The 10172-nt window shown below is 46.1% G+C and overlaps 1 long non-coding RNA gene across 2 annotated transcripts; it reads right to left on the reverse strand.

The window, feature by feature from the left end:
* Positions 1-1668: 1668 nt before the first annotated feature.
* LOC115276449 lies at positions 1669-7297 on the reverse strand. Of its 2 annotated transcripts, none has more exons than XR_003901941.1 (3): positions 6916-7297; positions 2507-2794; positions 1669-1907 (listed from the first exon to the last, which is right to left on the reverse strand). It is a non-coding gene; the product is annotated as an uncharacterized LOC115276449 (long non-coding RNA). The 2 variants fall into 2 exon arrangements; XR_003901940.1 differs by having other exon boundaries at positions 2507-2799.
* Between the last annotated feature and the right edge of the window lie 2875 nt (positions 7298-10172).

Below are 10172 nucleotides of genomic sequence, written 5' to 3' on the forward strand. Positions count from 1 at the left end.
ATTACTGGAGGGACCTCCACACTGTTTTAACACAGCAGCTACACCTTTTTAGACTCCTGCCAACAGTGAACAAGAGTTTCCATTTCCCCACAGCCTTGCTAACACTGTTTCATTTCCTGTTTTATTTTTGATGGTGGCCATCCTAATGGGCATGAAATAGAATCTCATTGTGGTTTCGGTTTACATTTCCCCAGTGATTGATGAGGTTCAGCCTTTTTTTCATGTGCTATTGACCATCCGTATTGTATATCTTCTTTGAAGAAATGTCTATTCAAGTGCTTTGCCCATTTTTTTTTAGCATTTGTTGTGGTTATTATTGTTCAGCCAGATTCTTTATATGTTCTGCATATTAATCTCTCATGTAATTTGCAAATGTTTTCTCCCATACAATAGGTTGCATTTCACTCTGTTGATTGTGTTCTTTGATGCACAGACATTTTTCATTTTAATGTACTCTGATGTATTACCTTTCCCTTTGTTGCCTGTTCTTTTGATGTAGAATTGGGTATCATCTAAAGCACGCATTATGTACTGTATTTACTGAGACTGTATCTATTGGCTTCTTACAATGATAAATGGGCTTGTAGCACACTTAGACTCTTCCCCATCCCAGTATTTACTTGTTGTGGGTGATGGCCCTTACTCTGCTTTCTGAACCTACTCCCCACAGACTCTTAGACGTTGCTTGATTGTCTATTTGAGACAACACAATGCTCAATATTACACTTTCCTCTGAGTCCTTCATCCAGATTTATCTTACAAATCCTGGAATTGGGGTCCCGTATGACTTCCACGAAAGTCCTAGGTGTCATATTCACCCCCCCACCTGCACCCCATGCATAGGCAGTGCTGCCTGAGGCCAACTTAATGCCTGGGGAACCCTTCCTTTCGTCTTCTCGCCCTTTCTGAGACTGGCTTGCATTCGTGTCTTCTCGCCGGTTTGAGGCACTCTGAACAATAAGCTACAAAATACAAATTGTGCAATTAAGGTGATTCGGCAGAGGGGTTAAATGCTCTCTTTTTTTGCATTTAAAACTGTCATCATGAAATATAAAAATAAATGGTAAAATTCATGATTATATATATATATTTGCTTTTTAATAGTTATTGATTTGGGGGAAAGCACAAGCAGGGGAAGGCAGAGAGAGAGGAGGACAGATGATCTATAATGGGCTCTGGGCTGACACGTTGACAGCAAGCCCAACATGGGGCTGGAACTCCCCAACCACGAGGTCATGACGTGAGCTGCGTCAGACACTCAACTGAAGGAGCCACCCAGGTGCCCCCATGCTAATACATTGTTTAAGTTTTTTTACTTAGCACAATATATAACAAATAAAAAATACTGTTAGTATCTGGAGAGAGAAGAATCAGAAGAAAGAAGAAAGCTTTGTGCTGATTAGCTTTAACAGAATTTTCTTCCTTGGGGTTTTGAAGAAAAGAGCCTCCATTTTCATTTTGTACTGGGCCCAACAAAATAGGTAGCTGAGTCTGCCTTTGTAGATGTATCATGTATACATACAGAGTATGCATATGTCTATACGTATTTTCTAGCAAAGGTAAAATATTACTTTACTTTTACATGCATTAGCTAATTTTAACAGTTTTAAATTTGTCAATCCTTTTAGTCTATTTTAACTTATTTTAATACTTTTATTTCATGCTTTATACTTTGTATTTCCAAGTTTCACATATATTTTCATAATATATAATCTACTTCCAAATTTCACACATAATTTAACCCCCCCCTTCCCCAGGAGATCTAGGTGTGTTGGTCTTAGTAAAAAGGTCTCAAAAATCTCTTCGTTCTTCTCTGTCGATTTGATGGTTTTCCTCACAATGTCAGAGTTACGGCACTGAAGTTAGATTCCACCATCCAGAGTGGTCTGGGTTCACGTTCATCTGATCTACAGGAAGGCCACGTGAAATAATGTTTGTTTAAATATAAAAAGTGGAGTGGAGGCCTCTTGTCAAACACGACTTTGACCAGGCAAAGGTGGGGTGTGTTTTCCCTGAAGTTTCTGGGGTCTCTCTCTCTCTCTCTCTCTCTCTCTCTCTCTCTGTGTCTGTAAGTGCACAGCCACATCCTAAGCACAATTTAAAGACAGGTAAGAAAAAGAAATCGAGGGCAGAAGAGTGTAAGATTATGCAACAGGAAAAAGTAAATGATAAGTGGCTGTCAAAGAGCGGGAGGCCACAAACTGACGGCAGGCGCGGAACCACGTGGTCTGAGGTCTCCTGGAGAGCAATGCAATAAAGGGTATTTGGAGAAAAAAACCACTCACTGTCCTTACGAAAGACTGACTGTTTGGTAGCCACGGGACAACGAACCACTAAACTTTACCCCATTTAATCGCTGCACAGAAGACAGACGGATGCCAGGGACACCTGCTGCGGCTATTCCGCCCCACACCTGAGACTTCAGCGCGCCTGCGCGGCTGCTGTGCGAATCCTCCAATCGCTGCGCTGCGCGCCTTACGGGGGGCGGGGGGGGGGGGGCGCTTACGTCACCGCGGCGCCGACGTCACAGCGTCGTCTTCTCCCGGGAGCCGAGCGAGCCCTGCGAAACATGAGCGCTAACTTCATCCTCCCGTTCGGTTCGGACGCGGAGCGACGGTCCCCACTGCATCAGGTTAAGTCACAGTTGTCCTCCCTTGAGGAGAAGCTGTCATTTGCGGAAGCATCAGCGTTGTTCTTTAAGACATTGGCTTTTCTTTGAATTCTCTGCATCGGTACTGCCCAGTCTTAATTAGGAGCCAGCGTGCACAATCTCGCTGCTGTGATTCATTTGAAACTGGCCTTTCAGGAAAACAAAATCTAGTCAAATAATACTGCAATTAATACTGTCTCCACGAGTAAACAAGTTAATTAATGTGCATGAAGTCGAGCACATTCAACTTAAATAGTGAATAAAACTTGGCAGCCCGGTGGCCCCTGCTTTTAGCTCCATCCCGGATCACAGCGGCGGCGATTCGCTCGATTTTCTCTGCAGGTGGAGGGTTCTGACCACACAGCGCTTTACACACAGACTTATAAGTAACGTCTGGGTGATATGACCAGAGCATCCTGTTTTCAGATTTGACATGATCATCTTACTTAACAATCCCTAGAGTTTATCTTACAGGTATTTCAGAAATAAGTCCTTCTTTGACCTCTGTTCATCACATGAACTCACCCAAGCACAGAAATGCCGCCCTAGCCCTCAGATACGCCTCCTCTTCCAGTAAGGACCAGTCGTCCCGGCTCACGGTGAGGACCTCATGGCCCACAGCCTGGCCCTTCCTAGGGACAGACTACAGCCCCTTTGGCTTGAGGTGCATATTCACAAACTCCCACATTTATATTCTGGATTTCCTCTCTGATCGAGGTAACTCAGCCAAACACAGAAATCTCTTTGAGAGACTGAACTGTGGTGACTCCATTATCACGCACCGGGCATGTGTGTCCCAGGCCTGGCCCGGATCGCTTGCCTTACACTGGGGAGCCACAGTTTTTATTCATGCGTAATTACCTTGTGAACATCACAATTATACACGGATTCATGTTTAATTGTTCCGTTTTAAATGTTAATATTTAAATATGTCCCAGCTTTTGGCATTAAAAAATTATCTTTAACCTATTGTAGTTATATAAAGAAAGAAGTGACCCCCCGCATTCATCCTGCCTCCCCTGTCCTGAGCTGGAAGTCCGCTCATCCCCTGGGTGTGAGCTGTGCACTGGGGTTCCCAGAATGGGACAGAAGCTGCCAGAAGGAGCCAGTGAAGGAGCCCTCATCTGGAGGAGGAGCATTTGCACTGCCTCACGGTCCAGGCAAGTGAAACACGCCGTGTTGCTGGAGGCAAGATCTTTGTCTTTGAGGGTCGGGGAGCATGGCTTCAGGGCGAGGATAGCCTCTGGGGTGCTCCCGAGGGACAAGGGGATTTCCAGGCAGAGAAGGACATTCTGGAAATCAAGAGCATGAGAAAGGTTCCTGTCACCTGCGTCCAGACGGCTGACTGGGAAACCCTGGGCATTTGTAGAATAGAAGCTTCCTGCATATTTCAGGTATCTTTAATCAAAACCCCATGGTCCTGGAAGGCTTTTCCTTGGCCTGTCTGAGGCCAGGCTCCCACCAAGCACAGGACGCCTCCTTCCTTTCTCCAGTAGCTGCTCTGCATGGTGACCAGAGTCCTTGTGCTCCACCCCAGAGGTGGGGTCAGCAGTGCGTGCCCTTGGCAGGTATCCTCCAGTCTGAGGTCTTGAGGGGTGTGGAGAATGTCCTCTGGCCTTCGTCGGGTGTAAAGACCAGGACTGTCACCTCGGAAGCCAAAGTCACTCTTCCCCTGCATTGGAAGAGTCCCCTGGGGAATCCGTCATTTCTAAGGAAGCCTGGTGGCTCCGTGGCCCAGCCATGCCTATCTGGTGGCTGCACTGTGGTCTGAGTGGAGTGTCCAGGGCCAGCCAGGGCACAGGGGCTGCCTGGGGGCAGGTTTGCAGCAGGGAAGCTATGATGCAGCCAGGGGCAGGGGCAGAGGTAGGGGTGAGGCTCTGAGTATCACCTCTTGGGGGGCTGGTCCAGCTAGCGCAGTTCCCGGGACACACGTGGCCTTGCACCTGCAGGTTGCGAGCTGTCACCTCCCAAAGGCCAGCGGTCCGCTCCCAGGGGTGTGCCCCGGCGCAGGAGCCTGAGCTGAAAGGGGGAACAGCGTGGAGATAACATGCACTCCGGACTGCCTCTCTCTCTGCAAACTCGTCACACTTACTTCTCACACTGGCCTGGAGAGGCCCTGCTGGTTATCTTTAACTTTACGTGAGGACTGTCCGGACAGAAGTTATGGGACTTGCCCAAAGTTATGCAGACAGTGAAGTGACAAGTCAGTGTTCATGCTTTATTCGTTCATTTCTTTGTTCACTTGGTTATTCATTTCACAAACCTTTAGTGGCCGTTAGGTCCTGGCCACTGCTCTGGGTCCTAAAAGTACAGAGGAGAGTGGGTCCCGTGGACAGTGGTGTATGCAAGCCTGGAGCTCAGGCCAGCTGTCTACACTGCAGGTGTACATTTGGAATTTATCAGTATTTAGATGATCTTTGGCACCATGATACTGGATACGTTTACTGAGAGAATGGGTTTCACTAAAATAGAAAGAAGAAGCAGTTGGAAACCTGAGTCTTCAGCCCTCCAAGTATTAGAGGTCAGAGACATTAAGGAGAAAGCAGAGCAAAGAATAGAACGAGTGGCCAGTGTGGCAGCAGGGAGGCTAAGGAGGTGTCCTGGGTCCAAGTTAGGACAGAGCACCCAAGAAGAGAGTGCCCATCAGCCTAAATGGTGCTGGTAATTCTAGAAAGGTGAAGCTTTGGAGCAATCTGTGGACTCTGTCATGCAGAGGTCATTGTGACCTTGACAAGAACAGCTTCAGGGAAGTGACTGGACCAAGTTTAAGAACGATTAGAAGCAATAATCACATGCATTCCTCTGTCACCTTTGCTGTCAAGGAAAAGAGACAGCAAAATGGGACAGGAGCTGTAGGGGGACCTGACAAGGCAAGATTAGAAGGGAAACATGTTTCATTTCTTGTCTCTGTTCTCCCTGATCCAGAGAAGGGAAACAGAGTCAGAGAGGGAGGGAGACTTCCCAGGGGGTGAGAGAGGAGGGCATCTTGGCCAGGTTGGGGGGGGGGAGGCCCTGACAAGGTCATGGACAGTTCATCTCCCATACCGGGAGGGAAGACAGGTGTAGGCTTGTGCTGTGGGGGGAGCTTTGCCTATTTTTAATCTGATTCATTTCTATTTTCTTAGAACTCAAGCAGTTTGATTCTGAAGGAATTAGTCTTTCAGCATCAGTTGATGGAAGTATCCTAATTTGGTTTTCCTTTAGTGAAGGAAGGCTCTCTATGATTTGGTCATAATTTAAAACTTTCTAGAGCATCAAGGCCATCAGTGATTCCAGTGAGACAATTGTGGCACGTGAAAGTTTATGAAATGCGACTGTATAACACTTTATTTTAATGAGGGGAAAGGAGCTTGGCATGTCGTATGATTAAATCAGCACGGAAATGGGATTTCTAACTATCTGATATTTACTCTCTTCATACTCAATGGTGACAGCCCCATTTTTCACTCAAATAATGAATGATTGTATACTAGTCTGGATTCTCCAGAGAAACAGAATCAATCCACTACATATAAAGAGATTTATTATAAGAAATTGGCTCGTGCCGTCAGGGAGGCTAGGAAGTCCTAAGAGCTGCAGCCAACAAGCCGAAAGCCCAGAGGATCTGGTGGTGTGGCTTTTGCCGGAGTCTAGAGGCCTGAGAAGTGGGGCCAGCTGATGATGTGAGGTCCAGTCCAAGTCCAAATTCAAAGGCAGGAGATGGGTGAAGGCCCAGCGTGAAGGCAGTGAGGCAGAGGAAGCAAATTCTCACTTACATCACCTTTTGGTTTCTCTGGTAAGGTTGTGGGTCAGGTGACGCCCACCTGCGTTGGCCAGGCCGATTTGCTTTACTGGTCACCTGTTAACCCATCCAGAAACCCCGTCACAGAAACACCCAGAGATAGTCACCCTAAAATCTGAGCACCCTGTGGCCCAGTCAGGTTGACACATAAACATCACAGATTGGTAATTATGAAAATAAATATAAAGGGCGCATTTTAGAGAAACTAGTGTCATTTATTCAGCCACAAAACCATTCAGGGTAGGGGAAAAAATCAGAAAGTGGTTGGTAGAACATCATAACAGGGAACAGTTGTGGGTCTTCTTTTTGTGTGCTGACAAGTATATAAATATATATTATAGATAAATATATAAATAGCTTATAAGAGAAGAAAAGTGTTTGGAAATTGAGACAAAAAGATCTTGTTAGGAAATGTATCATGTGCAAGGGTCACCATAACAGATCACCAGACTGGACGGTTTAAACAACCCATTAGTTCTCTCACCTTTCTGAAGACTGGAAGTCCAGGGTGAACGTGTTTGCAGGTTTGGTTTCCTCTGAGGCCTGTAAGGGAAGGGTCGATTCGAGGCCGCTCTCCTTGGTGCGTACGTGACAGCGTCCTCACTGCCCTCCCTCTGCCGTCTGCATAGTGTCTCAGTGTCTCTGTGTGTCCAAATTCCCTCTTCTCATTAGGAAACTGGCCTCAACCCGCCCCAAGGGCCTCATCTTGATCAACCATTTAAAGTCTTATCTCCAAATACCATCCCTTTCAGCAGCACTTGGGACTGGGATGTCCACGTGTAAATAGTTGCGGGGAACACACTTCAGCCTGTAACAGGAAGTCCATTGACCCTCTGGTTTGGGGTTGTTATTTTTTCCTGATAGGAAATTCTTCTGAGGGTATTTCCTAATGACCTCTACTTCACAGTTAAGAAGTATGTAGTTTATGACATCATGACATTCCACATTCTTTGTTGTGTATTTCTTACTCCATTGGTTAGTAGGCTCACCATGGGGATGGAGGAATGGTCCAGATTTAGTGACTCCAGGTTTGCTGAGCTCATCACTGTGAGTCATTACATGTGGCCATTTTTAAATACGTCCACAAAATGTAGGTACTCCAAAAGGTGGAACCAAATTCCCCCTCCGTCCCCGAATCCCTGGAGTGTGGGCTGGACAGGGTGACCCACTGCAGACTAACAGAATACAATAGCATCGGCAGCGCGGCGTTAAGTTAGAAAGGCATTGCTGCTTCTTCCTTTTTCTGTCTCTTGGATTACCCACGCCACCGTGTTGTGAGGACATTCAAGTGGCCCGAGCACTGTTGTTCTTGAAGATAAGTGAAGGGTGTGCATCGAGGCGGAGGAGGGATGAGCTGAGGCACATGCGGAAACTGAGAGCTGACTTCTGGCTTTGGGCTTGTGACCTGACAGGTGCTCTGACGAGAGCACTTCTCGTGGGGTGTCAAGACACTGGTCGGAGGGGGTACAAGGGGCACTTGGCTGGCTCAGGCGGCTGAGCATCGGTCTCTTGATCTCCCCTTAGGCCATGATCTCAGGGTTTATGAGTTTGAGCCTTGCGTCAGGCTCTGTGTTGACAGCACAGTGCCTGCTTGGGATTCTCTCTTTCTGCTCCCTCCCCTGCTGGTGTTCTGTCTCTAAATAAATAAATAAGTAAATAAACTTAGAAAAAGAGAGAATGTGGATAGAGAAGGTTTAGGGACATTTGGTACATATAACTCAAGAAATGTTGGTGCAGTGCGAAACGACATGGGCCAGCATTTAACTGAAGAAATGGGACCAAAGGAGGGTTTCGTTAATGCCCTGGAAACCAGGAGAAAGAAAAGTGGAAATAATTTGAAGAAAAGTGGAAAAAATGCAAGAGGAGAGAGAGATCATTGTCAATGGCCCTTTGTCCTTAACCACTGCATAGACAGACACTTTATCTCACAAGGTGGGGACCCCAGTGTGCAGGGGGAGATGCTGAGAGGCAGGGGGCTTATGCAAATTCTCTTCTGATTTTTTCATGTTTCTCATAAAGTTAGAGGCAAAGGGAAAATAGAAGCCGAGAGCGAGGTTTGCAAGGAGATGCTAGAAGTTCGATGAGTCAAGGAAGGTGTGGAAAGTGGTCAAGGAGAAGAGAGAAGCGAATGGACAGGAAGCGTGGGGTGCGGTCTGGCAGCATTGGTGCCGCTGGCGTCTTGGGTCATCTGTCTCAACAGCCTTGTGTATTTTCCCTGTCTGATGTGACAGGTGCAGGAAAGGTGGGAGGTCGGGGGTGGCTAGGGTCGTGCCTGAGCGCCTGGAAGTGAGAGAGGAACGAGAGTGTGTGGGGGATCCAGTCGGAGACTGTGGGCTGTGGGCTGTGGAGTGGTGGGCAAGATGGCAGTGAGGGAAGGCTCTCCGGAGAAGAAATAGGTCGTGGTGAAAAATGCCCAGTTATTCAGTTTAAAGATGCTTCATTCTATTATTTTGAGCAAATACGTTCAATTTCTCTTTTTAAATGTATACAGAAATAATAGAGAACACAGGGCTGACTTCCTAAACTTTTTAATCCAAGAATTCCTTCAAAGAAGCAAAGTGTCTCAGGTATTGGCTACTCACGAAATGACCCTTCTTACCCTGAGTGTTCAGGGAGGCAGGCTCAACCTTTAAGGTCAGTGACTTGGGGCACCTGGGTGGCTCACTAGGTTAAGCATCTGACTTCAGCTCAGGTCACAATTTCGTGGTTCGTGGGTTCAAGCCCCGCATCAGGCTCTGTGCTGACAGCTCAGAGCCTGGAGCCTGCTTTGGATTCCTTGTCTCCCTCTCTCTCTGCTCCTCCCCTGCTCATGCTCTATCTCTCTTTCTCTCAAAAAACAAATATTAAAAAGATCAGTGACTTAATCAAGGAGAATCCTTGGGGCTCAGAGACAAGAGCTGCTGTCAAGAATCAGGGAGTATTTCTATCTGCACTTCTATCTGTTCAAATTCATCACCTTGCAGAGAAGGGAGGTGATCTCCAGCTCATCTGAGCCAAGCCCCTACCCTGACTCACATGTGTAGATGGCCAGGCGTTCTCCCTGGATCCATCCTAGATCACCAGTATTTTGTTTTTTGTTTGTTTGTTTGTCTAAGAAAACTTTTGTTTCTCCTTCACTTTTAAAAGATAATTCACTGGATACAGACTTCTAGGTTAGTGGGGAAAACGGGGGGTGGGGTGGGAATTTGCTGCTCATTCAGTATTTTAAATATTCTGTTCCACTGTTTCTTGCTTTCAGGTTTCTGGAGAAAAGCATAATGTAATTCTTATGCTTGTTTCTTTATAGGTGAGGTATCTTTTATTTTTTTTCTAGAGCTTCTTTCAAGGTTTTCTCTTTGATTTTCTATAGTTTGACTGTGATAGTCTAGGGTAGATTTTTGGGGGGAAGTTCAATATTTTTATTTATTTATTTATTTATTTATTTATTTGTTGACTTTTTAAATTTACGTCAGAAATTAGTTAGCATACAGTGCAACAGTGATTTCAGGACTAGGTTTCTGAATGCCCCTCACCCATTTAGCCCATCCCCCTCCCACAACCCCACCAGCAACCCTCTGCTTGTTCTCCATATTTAAGAGTCTCTTAGGTTTTTTCCCCTTCCCTGTTTTTATATTATTTTTGCATCCCTTCCGTTATGTTCATCTGTTCTGTGTTTTAAAGTCCTCATATGAGTGAAGCCATATATTTGTCTTTCTCTGACTAATTTTGCTTAGCATGATACCCTCTAGTTCCATCCACGTA

Source organism: Suricata suricatta, chromosome 13 (genome assembly GCF_006229205.1).
Source record: "Suricata suricatta isolate VVHF042 chromosome 13, meerkat_22Aug2017_6uvM2_HiC, whole genome shotgun sequence".
Taxonomy (NCBI): Eukaryota; Metazoa; Chordata; class Mammalia; order Carnivora; family Herpestidae; genus Suricata; species Suricata suricatta.